Source organism: Delphinapterus leucas, chromosome 1 (genome assembly GCF_059928025.1).
Source record: "Delphinapterus leucas isolate spDelLeu-1000000601 "Yukka" chromosome 1, BTC_Dleu_Yukka2, whole genome shotgun sequence".
In the NCBI taxonomy this organism is placed as follows: domain Eukaryota; kingdom Metazoa; phylum Chordata; class Mammalia; order Artiodactyla; family Monodontidae; genus Delphinapterus; species Delphinapterus leucas.
Window position 1 is genome coordinate 172,727,193 of NC_143129.1, and position 20,312 is coordinate 172,747,504.

The 20,312-nt window shown below is 43.2% G+C and overlaps 1 protein-coding gene and 1 pseudogene across 4 annotated transcripts in view; one reads left to right on the forward strand and one right to left on the reverse strand.

The window, feature by feature from the left end:
• The window catches only part of LUZP1 (leucine zipper protein 1), an 80,886-nt gene that overhangs the window by 36,772 nt on the left and 23,802 nt on the right, over positions 1-20,312 (forward strand). Inside the window, exons 1-3 of one of the 4 annotated variants that reach the window (XM_089899295.1) lie at positions 13,971-14,698; positions 15,549-15,654; positions 18,843-18,951. The gene's annotated coding sequence lies outside the window, so the exon portion shown is untranslated. Of the gene's footprint in view, positions 1-13,970; positions 14,699-15,548; positions 15,655-18,842; positions 18,952-20,312 lie in introns of those variants that run through there. The other 3 variants (XM_022552164.3, XM_089899288.1, XM_022552168.3) reach the window with 3 other exon arrangements.
• LOC111163463 (large ribosomal subunit protein eL43 pseudogene) lies at positions 12,701-13,517 on the reverse strand (annotated as a pseudogene).

Genomic DNA, 20,312 nt, shown 5'->3' on the forward strand with positions numbered 1-20,312 from the left:
GTCATACTCACTGTCTCTTTCAGCTATGTTCTTAGCTCCATCAGCACTGACCTCAGTTTTCCTCCCTTGTCCTGAATTCTTACTCTTCTAAGAGGTGCCTCTCGCCTTACTCCCCGCACCACCATCTTTCCAAGCGTCTGTTTTTATTACCTTGTTTCACAGTTACTATTGCAGTGGAAGTAGGAAGACCTGCGAGTCTTTTTTTTTTTTTTTAATATTTATTTATTTATTTGGCTGTACTGGGTCTTAGTTGCCCAACGCGGGATCTTCGTTGCCATGTGCAGGGTCTTTAGTTGTGGCATGCGGGATCATTAGTTGCGACATGAGGTATCTTTTGGTTGCGGCAGGCAGGGTCTTTAGTTGCGGCATGTGGGGTCTTTAGTTGCGGCATGCGAACCCTTAGTTGCGGCATGTGGGATCTAGTTTCCTGACCAGGGATGGAACGTGGGCCCCCTGCATTGGGAATGTGGGCCCCCTGCATTGGGAGTGTGGAGTCTTAGCCACTAGAACACCAGGGAAGTCCAAGACCTGGGAGTCTTGGTAGGTAGAAGTTTGTTGAGGTAGAAGAACAGTTCTTACTGTTGGCGTTAAGTTCTTAGCGTTAGGATTGCTTACAGAGCTTTTGTAAAACACTGGTACGTAAGATTCTGATTTTTACTCTAATGTTTGTTTGTTATTGAATATATCTAAAGTACACAAAAATTTCAGTAAAATACTCAGTGAATTTTTATATGTGTAAATAGTCATGTGAAGACTAGTCACAGGGATTTACCTGGTGGTGCAGTGGTTAAGAATACACCTGCCAATGCAGGGGACACGGGTTCAATCCCTGGTCTGGGAAGATCCCACATGCGGTGGAGCAACTAAGCCTGTGTGCTGCAACTACTGAGCCTGCATTTTAGAGCCTGCGAGCCACAACTGCTGAGCCTGCATGCCACAACTGCTGAAGCCCGCATGCCCTAGAGCCCACGTGCCTCATCTACTGAGCCCACGTCCCTCATACTGAAGCCCGCGTGCTCTAGGGCCTGTGTGCCGCAACTACTGAGCTCATGTGCCGCAGCTACTGAAGCCCTTGCACCTAGAGCCTGTGTTCTGCAACAAGAGAAGCCGCTGCAATGAGAAGCCTGTGCACCGCAACAAAGAGTAGCCCCACTCACCACAACTAGAGGAAGCCTGTGTGCAGCAATGAAGACCCAACGCAGCCAAAAAAAAATAACAACAAAAAACAAAAGGCTACTCACATCAAGATATGCTCTGGATCAAAATATAGAACATTTCCAAAACTCCAGAAGGCTCCCTCATGCTTCGTCCTCATCAGTTACTGGCTGCCCAAGTGGTCACTTATTCTGACTTCTATTTCCATTGATTAGCTTTGTCTATTCTTGAGTTTCATATAAGTAGAATCAGATAGCATGCACTCTTTTTGGGTCTGGATTTTTTTGCTCAGTATCATATCTGGGTATTCATCCATGTTGCATGCATTCATCTAGTATGTAATAGTTCATTGTTTGGATGTACCACAATTATTTATTTATTCTACTGTTATGGGACTTTTGGGACAGTTTTGGCTATGTGACAAAGCTGCCATGAACATTCTGTCTTGTACATGTCTTTTTGGTAGACAGGCACTCATTTCTGTTGGATATATACCTAGGAATAGGATTGCTGGATCATATGCTCAGCTTTGGTAGAAGCTGATAAAGAGTTTTATAGTTGTACCTAGGTGTCAGCATTAAAAAAAGTAGTTTTTTATTATGAAAATTTCAAACATTCGCAAAGCTGGAGAGGCTAATACAGTGAACCTGTATGTATCTATCTAGATTCAATAATTTTCAAGATTTTGCTACATTTGCTTCATTTGTTGAAGAACTTTAAAGCAAATCCCAGATATCATGTAATTTTACCCCACATACTTTAATATGCATCTTTAAATATGGACATTTTCTCACATAACCGTGCCATTATGAAATTTAATGATGTTAACAAATCCTTAATATCTAAGTCCTAGGTCATAATCAAATTCCCTTGATTGTCTCAAAAATGTCTTTGCAGTTAGTTTGCTAGAATAAGGATCCACCCAGAGTCCACACATTAAGTTATGTTTCTTAAGTTTCTTTACATCTAGAGTGGTCCCTCTTTCCCTGCTCCCCCATCCCTTGCCTTTTTCGAATCATTGACCTCTTATAGAAATTGAGTCAGTTATCAGACAGTAGTGATAGTTTTGCAAGGTCCCCAGGTTTTTCTAATATTTAGCCAGAGTTGGAAACCCCTCAGATAGAGTATTATCTCAGGACTATTCATAAAGAGAGGGTGAAGGGTAGGGGGTAGAATATAAATATTGTGTGGGTGATTGAAGTTATCATGACAGATTAGAGCATGGACATCTTATACAATAGAAGTGGGATGTGGCAGTAGCAATGGTGATGTACCTCAAGGAAGAGTGTGGGAACTAGTTACTGAGTTTGCATTTGTCTGTCCTCATTTCACTTTATTGTGTGAATCTTCTTGTTTAGTAGGAGCGTCAAAGATTGATTCTCTAACCGAAGAATCAGAGACTCTGACAAGGAAAAGCAGATATGATTTCTTCCCTGTTGAAGTTCTTTTCTTGTGGAACTGTAGACCATGAGATTTTCTTTTTTAATTAGCTGAACAAAACTGGAAATTAGAAAATAGGTCATTCATACCAATTGAGATACTTGAGGCATAATGAAAGAAAACTGTAAGTGATTAAAAAATTAAGTTTGTACACAGCATAGGGAGGAAATGTTAAAATACCTATACTGGCCAAAGGCTGGTGTGTCCTAAGGGTGGCCACAATAAAGTACAACAGGTGATGGTTTCCTACACGAGGAAGCCCTAGGGTGGTTCCTCCTACTTTGTACCAAGTACATTCTAGCAATTAGCCATCGTATCACTCGATTCTCTTCACCTACTAGGGCCAAATTGTCCAAGTAATCTTATTTTAACTAACTTATCAGATGTGGGTGCTCAACAGAGTTTTTGTGGGAAAGTGATAATGTAGGTCACTGGCATGGATTGAAATGGTATATTCAGTTCAGGAAACCTAGGGAAGGTCAGAGCATAGGATTTGAGGTGTTGTGGGATCGTAGATCGTCGGAACTTAGAAGGGCCCTTGGGTTCTTGGATTTTGCCCATCCCTCCCTGCAAGAAGGCTTTTTGTTATAGAGAATTTCAAATTTAAACGAAAGGAAACTTCATAACGAACTCCCACGTACCCATACACGATTGCAGCAGTTATAAACTATGGCTGATGTTGTTTCATCTATACCCTCATTCACTTAACCCCATCTGTATTATTATTTTTTTTTTAAATTAATTAATTAATTTTTGGCTGTGTTGGGTCTTCGTTTCTGTGCGAGGGCTTTCTCCAGTTGCGGCGAGCGGTGGGCACTCTTCATCACGATGCATGGGCCTCTCACTATCGCGGCCTCTCTTGTTGCGGAGCACAGGCTCCAGACGTGCAGGCTCAGCAGTTGTGGCTCACGGGCCCAGTTGCTCCACGGCATGTGGGATCTTCCCAGACCAGGGCTCGAACCCGTGTCCCCTGCATTGGCAGGCAGATTCTCAACCACTGCCCCACCAGGGAAGCCCTCCTGTATTATTTTGAAGCAAATTCCAGACGTATCATCTGTAAGCATTTTGGTATGTATCTTTAAGAGTTAACAGCTTTTTAAATTTAAAAAAACCCACAACATCACATCAAAAATTTCACAGGAGGGACTTGCTCACTTCCAGTGTGCCTGGGGAAGGACCAGCTTCAGAGTTCTCTCAGTGGTCATTGGTAAGATTCAGTTCCTCCAGGACATGGGAGTGAGGCCCTCAGTTCCTTGCCGGTTGGTGGGTGGAGGCCACCTTCAGTTCCTTGCCACATGGACCTCTCCAGCATAGCAGCTAGGTTCATCAAAGCAAGCAAGAGGTGGCGAGAGCAAGAGAGAGGCAACAAGAAAAAATTCAGTCTTTTATACCTAATCTCAGAAGTGACATCTCATAACTCTTGCCATATTCTCTTCATTAGAAGTAAGTCATTAGGTCCAGCCCACACTAAAGGGAGGAGCCCCCATAGAACTTGGATACTAGGAGGTGGACATCCCTGGGAGCCGTTTTAGAAGATCCCCCCCACCACACTCCCTGAGATGAGCTTAGAGTCCAGGTCTGGCTAGCTGTCAGCATATTTGCCTTTTTACCACATTATTGATGTCACTGGGGAGAAAAGGGCCTTTAACTCCTGCATTCCATTTGCCTCTATCCGTGTAATAACTGTTATACAGTTTCCTGTGACAGTCTGATAAATGTCATGTTTATATATGTCAGTAACCAGAGGCAGTTGTTAAAAATCGTAGGTAGGATAGGTTGATTGGCTCTGAGCTTTTTTTACCTTGATCAAGAAATGAACCAGTCACCAGTCCTTAAAAAAATATAGACTATGTGTTTCACATTTTGCCAGGCCTATGGAGCTACAAAAGGAATATAAAAGAATAAGAAGATAGTCTATAATTATTGTGTGGTATGGACAATAAGTGCAAAAAATGAGAAATCAGCAATAAATCAATTCAGCCAATACTTTTTGAGTACTTTCTATGTACAAAGCTCCATGTTAAGTGCTGTGGGGAATATAAAACTCATTTAAGACAACCTTCCGCTCTCTCCTTAGGAGATAATATAAGATAAAGCTATAATGCAAAGTAGAGTGGAAATTGCTCAAGTAGGGAGACAAAGTGCTTTGAGAGTATAGGATAGAGAGGCTTAGAATGTCCAAGCCAAAAGGGCCCTTAGAGATCATCAGGTGTCATGGTCTTTACCGTTTTGGGGACATGGAGCCACTTAGCCAGAGAAGTTCAAGAAACCTTGCTAAGATAAGGGAATCAAGTGGAATTAGAATATAAATTTTTCAGCTGCCAGGGACAGAGGGACTTGGGTTGGAAGTAGGTAGCCTTGGGTCATAGAATAGAGTACTCCAGAGCTGGGGACTTTTTCAGTCAAACTTACACCTAAACTGGCCAAACGTAGACTGTGTAACTGCTTTGTATACCTATAATATAACAATAACCATGTTTTATAGTGTGCAGAGTACTCTCACATACATTATTTCATTTGATCCTTTCAGTCTTGTAGTGAAGACAGATTGTTATTTTTGTCTTACAAATGAGGAAACTTTGAGTAAGAGTTTCTCTGAGTAAGAGAATTAGAATAATCCTACAAGGGTCCAGAACTAATAAATTGGAGAGTCAAGACTAGAACTCAGGACTCCATTGCCCTTTGTACAGCCCAGTATGTGTGTGAGTATAAGTGCTGTTTTGCTTTTTTTAATACTGAAGACATTGACTTGAGACTTGTTGGCAAGCATGACTTACTAAAAGAGCATGATACAGAGACACAGCCTTAGCTGCAAAGAAGGAACTTGGAGGGGGACCCAGGAGAACCTGGCAGGGAGCCTGACTGTTTCTGGACTCCTCCCTGCCCTTTCAGATGCTGCTTGGTTACACCTCTGGCCCCACCCATCCACCTCTCTTGGTACTTCTTTAAAACTCTTTCGGTTGGAACTGGGCAAGTTAATTTCTCAAGGTTCCTCTCCTTTTCCTGGTACAACATAGACAGAGGGAAAAAAGAAACTAAATAAACTTGTGCAGAGGATGTAAGGCTTAATCAGAATGGTAATGAGAAGAGAATTGAATTAACATTTATAGGATGTGTTTTATGCTAGGCCTTATGTGCTTAGGCACTTAATGTATATTTTCATATAGCCCTTACAACACCTCCATGAAGTTTAGATATTATAATCTCTATATCCACTTGAAAACACTGAGATTGTGAAGTTTAGTCACCTAACCTGATATGTGACTGAATTATAGTGGGAACCCAGATTCTCTCACTCCCAAGACCGTTGCCATTATAGTGTGTTGCCTGGGAAGCAGGCAGGGTGGACAGGGAGTGTGGAATGGAGACAAAGGGAAGTGCTCTAGGGGCTATAAAATGGAAAAAAAGCTTCTTGTTGGGGTAGAAATAACAGTGATCCCCATATATGCCTTGAGGTTAAAATGGCAGAAAACCTTTTAAACTCAGGCCCTTTAGTAAGAAAGCCCAGTGTTCTGTCTTGACAGCACCAAGTGAAAGAATATAGAAGGGTGTTTTTATCTTCCACTGTATGTAGTAAGGGAGGTGAGATGTACATGTAAACAAAAACTTCTAGATACTCTGGGCATTTAGGAATCAGTCCAAGGGAAATGGCATCCTAAGTTGGGTGTGAGGGTGGGAGACCTTTGGGTGACTTGCAGCTTGTGAGCGCAGCAGTACTCTGATGAGTGCACCCATTAAACAGAAACAGGCAGAACAACTCTGCTTCCTCAGCCCTGCATTCTCTTTAATCCACCACCTTCACTTTCAAATAGCCAAACTTTTCTAAAAAGCTGTTTATTATACTCACTGCCTCACTCTGCTCACTCAGCCTGCTCTAGTCTGGCTTCTCCCCTTATCATTTCACTGCAACACCTCTTGCTAAGGTAACTAATGTCCTCCATGAAGCTGAATTCAACAGATATTTTTCGTTTTTAATTTTCTCAGTGAAGTTAACACTGTTGGCCGCCCTTTTTTTCTGGAAACACTCTCTTCTCTTGGCTCCAGTGACATAACACTCTCTTGTTCTTTGTTGTTTGTGCAGGCTTATCCTCTATTCTTCAGCTATTAAATGTTCTTCTCTCCCTGGCTGTCCCCTCTCCTCATAGTGGACACTCTGCCTGGGTGATCTCATCCACCCCATTGGCTTTAGTAACCACACCTCTGTGCACATGACTCATAAATGCATGTCTCCAGCCTAAATCACTCCCCTGTGCTGTAGACTCATCTATTTATTGTCAGTCAGGCACTGTTCTAGGCCCTGGGGATATAGTGATGAGCTAGACAGGGAGTGGGGAGGAAGAGACAAGCAGTAAACAAATAGACAAACTGTCAGATAAGGTTGAGTGCTAAGGTGAGCATAAGCCAGGGTGATATGTTAGCGGGTGAGAGCTACTTTATATCGGCTGATCAAGTCTTTATAGAGGTGATAAAATTTAAGCTGACTCTCCAATGAACAAAAGGAGCCAGCTGTACAAAGGGAAAAGGGAACAGTGCAAAGGCCTTAAGGCAAGAATGAACAGTGTGTGTGCAAGGAACAGGAAGTGAGGAGGGGACCTGGTAGGAAATGAGGCCAGAGAAGTAGATAGGGGTCAGATCATGTAGGGCCTTGTAGGCTATGGTGAGGACTTTGGATTATTCTAAGTGAATGGGAAAGCCATTAGAGATTTTGTTGTTTTTAAGCAGGATAGAGTCTTGTTCTGATTAAATTTTTAGAAATTAGTTCGCCATTATTTGGAGAATGGGGACAGTTGGTAGTAGGGAGGCTTAAGGAGAGGCTATTGTAATTGGTAGGGTGAGAGTCCAGGAGCTTGGACTAGGGTGCTTAACAGCAGTGTAGAGGGCAGAGGGACAGATTCAAGAAAATTTGGAAGTAGAGTTGATAGGACTTGCTGATGGATTTGCATGTGGGATGTGAGGGAAAGAAGAATCCAGGATGATTCCAGGTGTTTGGCCTGGACAGTTGGGTGAATGGTGTGGCTGTGGACTGAGATGGGGGAAGATCTGAAGAGGAATGGGTTTGGGGAGAGAAGAGTAAAAGGTGAAGGCCATCAAGCATATGAGAATATATGGATTTGTGATGTCGATTAGACGTCTAAGTAGAGATGTTAGGTAGCTTGTTGGATATCCTTTTGGAGTTCAGGGGGGTCAGTTCTGGAGGTAAAAGCTTTGGAAGTCATTGATATTAAGTCATGGTACTGGATGAGATTACCCAAAGAAAGGAAGGGTACAGATAAAGAAAAGAGGTCCAGGACTGTCCTTTGTCAAGCAGAGGAGAAGGAGCCAGCAAAAATGAATAAGGGAGAGCCAGGGGAGGAGTAGGAAGAAGATCAGGAAAGCGTGTTATCCTGCATCCAAGGAAGAAAGTGTTTTGATGGAGAAAGAGTGTTTATTTGTGTTAATGCTGTTTAGAGGTCAAAGAGGTGACCTTAAAATTTGGCGATATTGAGGCCTTTGACCCTGACGAACAGTCCTAGTGGAATGTTGAGGATAGAAGCCTGGTTGGAGTGAACTGAGAGAATGAGAGGGGAGGAAATGAAGAGTGTAGACAACTCTTCCAGAGTTATTGCTTTGAAGAGAAGCAGAGACGTTGGGGCTGGAGCAGCTGGAGGAAGTGAGCTCAAAAGAGAGTTTATTTCAGTTTTTTTTTTTTGTCTTGTTTTTTAAGATGGGTAATTCTAGAATCTTGCTTCTCAAATGTGGCCTCTGGATCTAATCTGTCGGGGATCTACATGTGGTAGTACTGTGTACGATTTGTACATAGCTTACTTCACACATGACTCACTATTTGGGTTCACCAACTTACTGGTCTAGCATTTGAGAAGTCCACTGATCATATGCTTGGATGTTGCAGCAATGTCACCTTGCTACACAAATGTCTGTATGCTTACTCTCAATTTCTGTACCTATAACGGTAACAGTTTGTGAGCCAGTGCTGGTTTGTGGACCACACTTAAGAGTAGTGCCATTCTCAAGCATATTTGTATGCTGATGGGTATGAGTCTGTAAAGAGAAAAATGATGATGTAAGAGAGAGTGGGGATAACTGCATATGAAGATAAGAGGGGAGGGCTTCCCTGGTGGCGCAGTGGTTGAGAGTCCACCTGCCAATGCAGGGGACACGGGTACGTGCCCCGGTCCGGGAAGATCCCACATGCCGCGGAGCGCCTGGGCCCTTGAGCCATGGCCACTGAGCCTGTGCGTCCGGAGCCTGTGCTCCAACGGGAGAGGCCACAACAGTGAGAGGCCCGCGTACCGCCCCCCCCCCCAAAAAAAAAAAAGATAAGAGGGAATTGGATCCATAGTAGATATGAGAGTTTGTACTTTATATACTAACAAAGAGTCTTCATTGTAGCAGTAGGGAAAGCAGAGTGCTCGTGTGTTGTTAGATTTGGAGTGGAAGATGACGGTTTCTTGTTGCTTCTTGGTGGCAAAGTCATGAGCTGATGGGAGCTGGAGGCTTACTGAAAGGGAAAAAGATGTGAAAGAGTCATTTTGGGGGAATAGAAAAGTGAACCTACTAAGGGAAATGCAGTGGGATTGCTGGCAGCATTGAGGGGGCCCGTTTGAAATTTGTGGTGGCAAATTTAAAATGATACCAGTCAATGTAGTTATATTTTCTCTAGAGATACAACTTTATTTCAACTTTATAACTTTGCTGCTTTGGTGTAGGCCTGGAGAGGTTGTTAGTTTGGTTTAACAAGGATTGAAGTTTTACTAGTTGAAAAAGAAGAAATGAATTAAAGTTGTTTGCAAGGGACTGATTATGAGGGAAGTGAGGACACCAAGCGGGGGCATGGAATTCGTTAAATTACTTAACTTTATAGTAGTATCTGTTCAGTACTGATAATAGTATCTGTTTCACAGAGTTGTTACAAGGATTCAATTCATTCATATAAATTACCTAGAACAGTGTCTGGCACATAGGAAGTGCCCTGTATGCACCCAGTATTGTTAGCTATTATCTCTCCTGGACCACGGAACTAGCCTCCTTACTGATCTCTTGGCATCATCCTTACCTCCTTCCATCTGTTGTCCATACTAAAGCCAAAGTGATCTTTTTGAAATGTACACATGTTACATCTTTTTAACACTAAAATGACTTAAATTATTTGGGTAGTTTAATAATAATTTGGGCTCCAAAGGCCTGCATGGTATGGCCCTCTCCAGTCTCATCTCTTGTGTCTATTGGTTCTCCCTTCTTTGGTTATACAGATTTACTTTAGTTCTTCAAGCTCACTGTACTCCCTCTTCTACTTGGAACGTTCTTACTGCGAATTGGAGCCTTCCTAGACCTCCCCCAGGGGGTCACTTTCTATTAATTGTACTTCATAGATTTTATATTTAATATGATTCTTCAGTCAGTGCTTTTCTGTTGTACTGTACAAAATGCCTCGAAGACAGTCTGTTTCTATTCACTGTTTTATCCCCAGTGCTTGTCCCAGAGCTTGATGCACTGTCAGTCAATATTAGAATGAATGAATGAATGAATGAATGAATGAATGAAAAAATGAACAAACTACCCATCGATCTCATGTAGGTTTGTGATGTTTGGACTGTGGGTCAGGACTGACTTTTTTAGGGTGAGATCTGAGAGATGATTCCTTAGAGAGGAGGTATAATGGAGAGGAGAAAGCAAAATTTGGGGCAGAAATATGTAGGTGAGAATCCACTTATCAGTTATCACTTATCAGCTATGTGACTTCGAACCTTTAATTTTTCCTCATTTATAAACTAAACATGATGGTCTTTTCCTGATAGGTTACCATGAAGATTTAATTAGGTAATAAAAGCCCTTTGGTTCCTTTCTCCTTAGGGTGATTTCTGTGACTTGCTGTTTAACTACATTTGCCATTACTTGCTGTAATCCTTGTGCCCCCTTGATATCCTAATTATAGACTTCTAGAGGTTAAAGGCAGCCAGCATGTTCTTCTGATTCAGCCAACTCTGTTAAAACAGGTGAATAACCAACAATCTCAGGCATGTGGTTCTGTTGCTAAACCCCACAAACATGGGCTAATTGCAAGGATGCCTGGTCTCAATTATAACCTACTGGTTAGGGAAGGAGACAGCAGAGCCAGGTGGCCTCCTTGAGGGCCTGCATTTACACAGATATGCTGATCACAAAATGAGTCTTATCAATTGTTTATTAATACTAAGTTCTTAAGTCCTTTCTTTCCAATTGCAATCTTGTTTATATTTTTGGGTCTATGTTGGGTAAGGCTTCTTTAGTGAGGTGAAGAAACCCTGAAGCTCAGAGATGGGATTATTGGGTGCCAGTCCTGCCTCTGTTTCTAGCTTTCCTAAAAGGGTCACAAGTCTCTCAGTCTGTTTGCTCATCTGTCATATGGGGGATAAGAGTATCTTTTTCTCATCTTAAGAGGTACATGGGTAAAAAGTTATCCTGGGAGAATTAGAAAAAGAAAGACATTATTTTAGTAGCCCTCCATCATAGATAAGTGTTGAAACCTCTATTATTAACACAATTTAAGAATTAATGACAGGACTTGAGAAAAGAGCACTTGCACTGGATTCTCTTCCCTGTGGGGAGGTGTGTGGGTAGGGAGGAAGGGCATGAGAAAAAGGCAGGGTTTACAGAAATGCACGTGTCTTTTGCAGCTGAACTCCAACATGGTAACCTGAGCGTGGGACGCTGGTCAGTGGTGGTGCCAGGTTAGCTGCTTTCGCCAATCCAGGTGGCACTAGGTTGACTCTCACCAAGCTGCTGGTACTCTTCAGCTCCAGACCACCGACTGGTCCCACCCCATCCTGCTAGCAGCCTGTTTACCAGGTTGGATTTTTGTTGAAGAGACCACATAGGGCAGAAAAAAATGCTAAAGATCCCTCCTGGCTTTTTTCGCCAACAATCCTGAGAATGCTACCTCAGCAATTATAGGGGAAAACAGGACGATCTCCTTGCTTCTCAGTACACACAGTGGGGCACTAGATTTGACTCTTAGGACTTTGGATATTATGGTTATCTCAGGTGTACATTTTTATCCTGCCCTCTCATTTTCTACCTTTATACTTTCTTCTTTGCTTATATTTGAAAGAGTTAATTAGTAGATGAGGGGTGGCCTGGTCCAAAAGAATTGCAGGTAATGGTTTCTCTGTGATTCCTAGTCATTCTGGTTCTCTCTGATACCTGTTTTTCTGATAACAGAAAGTAATCATTGCGTACACTTAGGTGAAAGGCCTGAGGGTGGTTTTTCTAGAGACTGCGGATGACCCAGTTATTTCAGTTTGATCTACAAGTTTCATTGACTCTTTTCTCTGTCATCTCCATTCCGTTCTTAAGCCTGCCCATTCAGAGAATTTTCAGATCCTGCATTTCTGTTCTAAAATTTCCACTTAAATTTTTTTCAATTTCTCTGCTTTTAATAGATGTTATAATAGCTGCTTTAATATCCTTGTCTGATAATTCCAACATCTGGGTCATCTTAGAGTTGCCCTCTCCTGATTGTCTTTTCTAGTTCCTTATGTCGTTTGGGGTTGTGTCCTGGACATGGATGCATGTGAGTGTTATGTTGTGGAGACTCTGCTTCTGTTGGTGTTTTTGTCTTAGCAGATAGTTAAGCTGGTTAGACTCAGAATGGCACGTTCTGTCTCCCCTGTGGTGGGTGGCAGTTCAGATCTCAGTCCAGTTCTTTTGTCCTTAACTGAGGTCCTTGGACTCTGCCCCGTGTGGACATGGTTCAGGGGTCAGCTGGAGACTGGGCAGAGTGTCCCACAGAACCTAGGCTCTCCATCTCAGGCTCTCTTCTTTCTTCTTATTGTCTGTGGCTTCTCTGGTCTCTCTGCCTTCTGTTCAGAAAGTCTAGGGTTTAATTTTTAATTGGATCTTCAGCTGGACAACCCTCAGGTCAAAGCTCCAAAAATGGGGAATTCTTCCCCTGCCAGTCCCTTCTTCCAGTTTTTAGCTTTTCTAAAATCTGCCAGCCATTGTTCACTTCAGATAGTTGTTTTTTATATTTTATTCAGAGTGTTTAGTTGTTTATCTGTGGGAGGAGTGTACTGGAAGCAGAACTACCCACTAGCATTTTTATCTATTATCAAAGTGTTTTGGGAACAAAAGTGATATACATTTAAGAGAGTTTTTTTTTTTTTTTGGTTACATAAATTAACCCATTTAGGCTGCAGTGTTTCAAATGGTCTTGCTTCTGCTGGGCGTTCAATTCCTTCACTCTTCTGATGGCAGACTTTACTGTGGCGGCAGAAATGGTGTTGTAGGTCCAGGCACCACCAGCTACTGTTTTCATGCAGGAGCCACAGTGCCAAATGCCCACAGCTCGTCTCTTCATCTTGGGTTTGCCACAGAAGGAGCAAGTGTACTTGGCGTGCTGGCTGATTTCAATTTTCTTCACCCTTTTCCTGAAGGAGGCACCATAATGGGTCCCATATTTACCCACCATTCTGACCTTCTTGGTGCGTTTAGCCATGTCGCCGCAACCTAGGTCCGAGCCCAGAGAGTAAGAGAGCTTTAATCTTCAATCAAATGAGGATGGACTGATGCATTTCCTTAATGTGGCTTGTGAACTATCTCAGGTGGACTCGACCGGGTTCACTTCAACCAGCTTTGCAGCCTTGGGCCAGTCTCTTCTCCTTGCTGGGACTCGTTTTCTCCTCTGGAAGATGAGGCAGTTGGGCTCTTCCATGATCTGTAAGGGTCCTGTTAGCTCTTCTTCTAGACAGAGAGCACATGCACACAGAACCCTCACTATCGCCGCTGCCAGCAGTACTAGCCAGGAGCACCAGAGGAGATGCCTGGGGCAGTGATGTGGCTGGATCCGCTGGGGTGAGAGGCTCCGAAGGGGCAGCACTACAGAGTTTGAGGATGTTTACAGTCATCCTTTGTCTCTGGGGACAGAGGACCAGGACACTGAGGATGCAAGAAGTAAATGACATTCAGAAGCAAAGGAAAGAAATCATTTGCCCTTAGAAATAAGGAAAGGCTGTGTGATAGTTGAAAACAAATCAGGATCATCTGGAGTTCCTGTTTGTTTGATTTTTGGCAATGTATTCTATCCTGTTTTGAAGAGAATAGGCTCCTGGGCTTTATTACTATGCCAGCAAATTTGGCAGTAGGTGGAGGGGGCGCTTTCAGTAGAGGTGCTGCTGTCACTGTTAGGAGTTTAGAATTTTTATGTAGGAAAGGTTCTAGGCTATGCAAAGGAAGGTGTGTGTGTGTGTGTGTAAGGTGGGTGGAGGGGCAGGACAGAAGGTCTGTGGGCCAGTCCTGATGCTGTTTGAATAGCAACCACACTTAATCTGCGCAGACTGATTCTCTTTCTGAAGTGTGTGGTGGGGGGAGAGAGAGCTAAAGCTTCTGCCACGCCCACCCAAGCCATCCCTTGGGCGCTGCCCCTGGTACAGATCCTTTTTTCTACTTCTTTTCTAGTTGTTTTCATTGCTTATCAATAATTCTTCTCTCTTAGGTCTTAACTGGCTTGAGACTTCAAGCCCTCGTCTTTTTTAAAGCCAGTTTTAAAAAGCTATCATTTTATTACTTCTTCATTTTAATTCTAGCCTTCTAGCTCCCTAGGAGGATGGAGGTAGGGGTAGATTCTGTATCTGTATGTATGTTACATGGTTGGTGGTGGAGGTGTGGAAATTGGATTAAAGGGACCAACAGGGCTTCCCTGGTGGCGCAGTGGTTGAGAGTCCGCCTGCCGATGCAGGGGACACGGGTTCGTGCCCCGGTCCGGGAAGATCCCACATGCCGCGGAGCGGCTGGGCCCATGAGCCATGGCCGCTGAGCCTGCATGTCTGGAGCCTGTGCTCCGCAACGGGAGAGGCCACAACAGTGAGAGGCCCGCGTACCGCAAAAAAAAAAAAAAAAAGGGACCAACAGCCTGGGAAGGAGGTCACAGGGTGGTCTGTGGGATATGTAAGAGAGGGATGGGCAGTTGTGATGAAAGGAGGGGGATAGTGTGAGTGTAAGACGATGTACAAAAGCTTTAGTTTTGCCACTAGCTTAGAAGCCATTTTTCTGTTCTTCCTCAGGACTGGGATGGACAGAAGTTTGACCCAGATCTTCCACCTTCATTTACTCTTCTCCAATGTTAGGGGTAAGATTCAATGGGTTAGGGGGCTTTTCAGCCCTCCTGGAGAAGGTTTATTACAAAACCAGGGGTAAAGTTTGCAGACAGGCTCTGTTTTTGTTCTAAATGATATTGAGTAGTTCAGGGCTGTTTTGAGGACCAAGTCTAGAAGGCACCCCAGTGAGAATCAGCATGATGACTTGGCTTTTTGTAGTTGGACAGACTTGGGTTTAAACCCTGACTGTCACTTACTCCCAAGCTGTGAGACCTTGGAAAAGTCACTTGACTTGTTGAAATTTAGATTCTTCATCTATAAGGGGGTAACATTATTGTGTTATTGTCTGGTGTAAAACATAAAACATATTGCCCAGGGTGTGGTGGATACTTCACAGATGTTTGGTTTTATTATGTTTTTGCTTACGCATATTCCAGAACATCTTATTTTTAGTAGAATCCCAGCTTTAGCCCTAAGCAATTGTGTGACTCAGCCTTTCCAAGCTTTAGTTTCCTTCCTTAAAATGAGGGCATTTAACTAGTTGATTTCTGAGATCCTTCCTGAATGTAAGCTGTCATAGGAATTTTTAGACTGTTGGGGAATGTATAGGTCTGTTAATTTCAGGAACAACAATGTAGTCTATCCTGGGACCATATCATCCAGTAGGAAAGGGGAAGTCTTCTAGAGCCAAACTCCCTCTCTCCCCTGAGGAGAGAGATAGCCAGCTTCCTTCAGAGTCAGGATCTACATGCAGATTCTCCCTTATCTCTTTCTGACACTGCAGTGTATGTGAAGGTCTTTGGGAGAGGCCTTTGGGTCAGCCCAGTCTTGGTGCAATTCATGTTTTACCTATCTTTTCCCTTCTGTTTATATTCTCTCCAGGTCAAGAGGCAACTGCCATTAAAAGATAGTGAGTGACTGTTGCCAAGACAACAAGCATCAGGGGAGCAGCCAGAAGCATTGACAGAAAGCCTAAATTACCTAAATGGTAAGTATGTTGTACAGTGCTGTAGAGCCACACTGACAGGATTGGGTGGTTTCTGAAGTCTCTACAATTTTACCACCATTACAAGAGAGGGAGGAAAGTCAGTATTTGTTGATGACCTATTCTGAACCAAATACTGTGTTAAGTACCTCACATGTTTTCTCATTCAATCCACCCAGCCAACCTTCAGAAATAGGCCTAGCTACCATTTACTGAACACTTACTATATGCTAGGCATAGTCCTGTTCGACAGACATTATCTCCCTTAATATTTACACCAGCACTGTGAGGTCAGTGCTGTTATTTTCACCACAAGGAAGTGAGCTTAGAGAGGTTAAATGACTTCTCCAAGTTCATACAAGTAGTAGATGGTAGGACTAGATTTTAAACCTGGGTTATTTTCATTGCACTATAATGCTTCTCTTTTGTGAAAGTTACTTTTTGGTTGAGGCAGTGACTGACAGCTAGTTGCTTTTCCTAGCCCTTTCCGGATTGTGTATGCCAGTCTCTTATTGGTGTTGTTGACTGAGGCAGTGGAGAGTACTAATGAAATAGAAGAAACTAGAGCAGTGAGTGGCCAGAGGACCTAGTGGTCTTGGTCACCAGCGGTAGCTGTTTAATAGTTAGAACAAGGTTCTCTGGGAAGGAAGAGCAATGGGGCAACCAGAGAATGAGTCTGGGAAATGGGTTCTAGGCGTAGGAGTGACTGGACATAGGAAAGGAATCTTAGCAAGACCTCTCACTCTCATGGGAACCCCTCCTGGAAACAGGCATAGTTTGGGACAGGCTCTTCTTGAGGGAGTGGGAAACTTTGAGGCAAATTCTTGCCCTGTTTGTTGGTTCAGGATTCTTGTTCTGTTCCTTTCCCTGGAGCGTTTTTCCTACCCCAGGGAACTGGGTAGATAATGAAATTCATTTTTGGTTGGGTGGGGTGGCAGCCAGTATTCATTTGTTCATTGATCTTTCTGAGGGTACTTTAGCCTCTCTTTATTGGAGCACCAATGTTTTTTCAATATACTTGGTGAATTTGGGAGAGGGCAGTAATCATTTTCATCAACAAAATTTATTACACATACCTCTTATACATAGAGTGTTTTGCTATATACTGGGACTTATGTTCTGATGGTACCACTTACCACGTGGCTAGCATGGTTCTTGGAGCTAAGTGTCCAGCCTTAAACAAAACAGGAAAAAAATCCTTGTTCTCAAGGATTATATTCTAATGGGTAGAAATATTTTAAAAAATGAATAGCTAGGTATAAATAAATAAGTAGATAAATAAACAACACCCATAGGTGATAGTTGCTCAGAAGAACCAACAGCAGGGTAAGGTGGTAATAGGGAGTGATGGGGAGCTGAGAGATTGTTACTTTATGTAAGGTCATCAGGGAAGGCATCTGATGAGGTGATATTTTAAGCCAAGATCTGAAAGAAGTGAGGAACACACCCAGGGAAATACCTGGGAGAAAAGCATCCCAGGCAGAGGGAACAGCAAATGTAAAAGCCCTGAGGTATGAGTGTGACTTGTTCTGTCCAAGTCCCGACAGGGCTGCCAGTGTGCTGGAGTGGAGTTAGTCGGGAAAGAGCAGTAGGGGATGAGAGCAGAGAAGTAATGGGACTCAGATCATCTAGGGCCTGAGAGCGGGGGTAAGACCTTTGGAGTGGATTTTATTTATTAAAAAAAAATTTGTTTGTTTGTTTGTTTGTTTGCTGCATTGGGTCTCAGTTCCAGCACACAGGATCTTTTGTTGCGGTGCGCAGGCTCTTCGTCGCAGTGCGTGGGCTTCTCTCCAGTTGTGGCGCATGGGCTTCTCTCTAGTTGTGGCACGCTGGCTCCAGAGCTCATGGGCTCTGTAGTTGTGGTGTGTGGGCTTAGTTGCCCCGTGACATGTGGGATCTTAATTCCCTGACCAGGGATCGAACCAGCGTCCCCTGCATTGCAAGACGGATTCTTAACCACTGGACCACCAGGGAAGTCCCTGGAGTGCATTTTATTCTGAGCGAGATGGGAGCCACTGGGGAGGGGACAGCAGAGGAGAGACATGATTTGACTTACGTTTTAAAAGGCTTATACTCTGTTTGCTCTTGGGGAACAGACTGTGGAAGGTGGGGGTAAAGTGGGCATTGGCGGAAGCAGGGAGACCAGGTAGGAAGCTTTTGCCTTCGTTAGGGCAGGGATGATGGTGGCTTAGACTAGGGTGGCAGTGCTGTGTAGCCAGAAAGGAATGGTTTCTGGACATATTTTTTTTGAAGGCAGAGTCAAATTCTAATTCCCTCTGTAGAGATGTTTGATTTATCTGGAGTTAACCTCTAGGTCACATGGGCTTGAGGGTATCATTGGAAACTTGACAGTGATCTCTGGTAAAATTCTAAACCTGATTGAGCAAAGGATAAGAACACAGGGATGACCGTAGAAATCACTAAGAGTAACTCAAGCTAACTGATAATTTTTTTCTTTAAGTTTTGCTGTGATTTTACTTAAATTGTAAAATCAGTACAAGTTTGTTATTGAAATATTAGAAAACAAAGGAAAAAAATCATACCATCCAGGGGTAATTACTATATATATAGCACTTTGATGTATATTAGGGCAATTCGTTTTTGAAAAGGTTCCTAGGCTGGGGGATCAGGAATATGCTACAAAGGTAATATGTCTTAAGTGCTAAAATTAGGTATTTAACATTTTCTCATGTGATCCCAAGACAAAGAAAATTTGGGGCTGGCTCGCATGCAAAGGATATACAAGTACTGATTAATGGATTGATGTTTATCTAGAGGGGTTGTTTTTAGTCGCATTCTGGAGGGCTGTTCTTGGTTATATTTTGTTTAACAATTTGAAAATCAATTTGGATGAAGATACAGAAGAGACATGCCTGTTAGATTAATAAATAGTGAGTGAATGCTTATAAACTGGAAGGTGTAGAAAATACTTAGACAATTGAAACTATTGATTGAAACTAACTTTCAAGTTGAAATGAAAAAAAAAAGGTAAATAATGTAAGCTTAAGATGGACCAATCAACCAAAAATATTAAACGAAAAATTTCAGATATAAACAATTGATAAGTTTTGAATTGCATGCTCTTCTGAGTAGCGTGATGAAATCTTGCTCCGTCCTCTTGTCCAGTTGACCCTTGAACAACGTGGGTTTGAACTGTGCGGGTCCATTTATATGCGGATGTTTTCCTATAGTAAGTACTACAGTACAGCACGATCTGCAGTTGGTTGAATCTACGGATGCAGAGCTCAGGATACAGAGGAACTGCATGTATGGAGGAACTGCCTCTATGAAGGGCCAAGTGTAAGTTATACATGGATTTTGAGCGCTCGGAAGGTCGTTGCCCCTAACCCTCACGTTGTTCAAGGGTTAACTGTATAGGAAAAAACATAATACATATAGGGTTCTGTACTGTGTGTGGTTTCAGGCATCCACCAGGGGTCTTGAAACATATCCCCCGTGGGTAAGGGGGGATACTCTATCTAGAGGTTTTAGGGCTGTGCACTTTTTGTTGGGGGAGGGCCTGTTTGAAAAGGCTTCAGAAAACTGCAGTGACAGATGATCACCGTCAGAATGGTACAGGGGAGGCTTGGAAGGAAGAGGAAAAGGGAGAAAGGGGGAATTCTAAACTTGGTCCTCAAATATTACCACCTCAGCCTCTGCACTTGCTGTGAGATTTCAAGGGCTTCTCTGTTGCACTCAACCGTATCAGTTACCTGCTCTGCTCCTCCCCTTGTGCCTGTCGTGTCAGTACTGCTGAGTTACTTAAAGTTCCCCAAATGCAGCATTGTTTTGTTTGCCTGCCCTCCCTTCCTTCCTCCCTGTAAACAATTACTTTATACCCTTTATGTACCACTGTTCAAAGTGCTGGAGAGACAGCAGTAAAAAAACAGCTGCAAATACAAAAAAACATTTCTGATCTCATAGATCTTACAATCTAGTAAAAAGAGTCACACGGTAAATAAATTCTCAAGCAATTAAGTGGTAAAATGTGCTAAGAAGAAACAAGTAGAGAATATCTTACCTTAGAGCTGTCCGAAGATGAAATGAGCCGCCTTGGGAGGAAATGAGTACCCTTCCTGTCATTGAATAGGAGCTGAATGACTACTTGCTAGATAATTTCTTCATTGAGTGGGAAGTTGGATCAGATGATCTCTGAATCCTTTCCAACCTGGAGAATCTCTACATACTAGTTGGGCTCCCAGCCCTGAGGTTTGCATATCTAAAATACATGAATTTGTGATTCTGGGAAAAATCTTTTTAAGTCCAGAAATTAAATAGAAACACTCAAGAAGTGCTGGTGAGATGTGGACAGCTGAAGGTTTTAAGACAGGTAACTAGAAATTGTCAGGAGGAAGCTGCTTTAAAATAGTTTTCCCGTTTTCCTTTAGATCAGGGACTGGCAAACTGTGGTCCACAGGCCCACTGCCTTTTTTTTTTTTTGCGGTACGCGGGCCTCTCACTGTCGTGGCCTCTCCCGTTGTGGAGCACAGGCTCGGGACGCGCAGGCTCAGTGGCCATGGCTCACGGGCCCAGCCGCTCCGCGGCATGTGGGATCTTCCCGGACCGGGGCACGAACCCGTGTCCCCTGCATCGGCAGGCGGACTCTCAACCACTGTGCCACCAGGGGAGCCCTCCACTGCCTATTTTTGTAAATAAAGTTT